We start from the raw sequence: 221 nt of genomic DNA, 5'->3' as shown, positions 1-221 counted from the left end.
AGTTTCAAGCTTTTGTGAGAGTTTTCTGTGCAACAATAGTTTCCTGGGACATGCTGTAAGAAATGACACTCAGCCTGTAATGTGAATGCCCTGAAGAGATTGCTGACTGAGCACACAGTAGGAGCTCAAGGAAGCTGATAGCTGGGCTGATAGTTCTGGTATCAGACATATGGGCTCCCTGACCCAGACTCTCTCTCTCTCTCTCTCTCTCTCTCTCTCTC

The sequence above is a fragment of the Mastomys coucha genome, unplaced genomic scaffold, assembly GCF_008632895.1.
Source record: "Mastomys coucha isolate ucsf_1 unplaced genomic scaffold, UCSF_Mcou_1 pScaffold6, whole genome shotgun sequence".
NCBI classification, from domain to species: domain Eukaryota; kingdom Metazoa; phylum Chordata; class Mammalia; order Rodentia; family Muridae; genus Mastomys; species Mastomys coucha.
Note: the sequence above shows the minus strand (reverse complement) of the source record.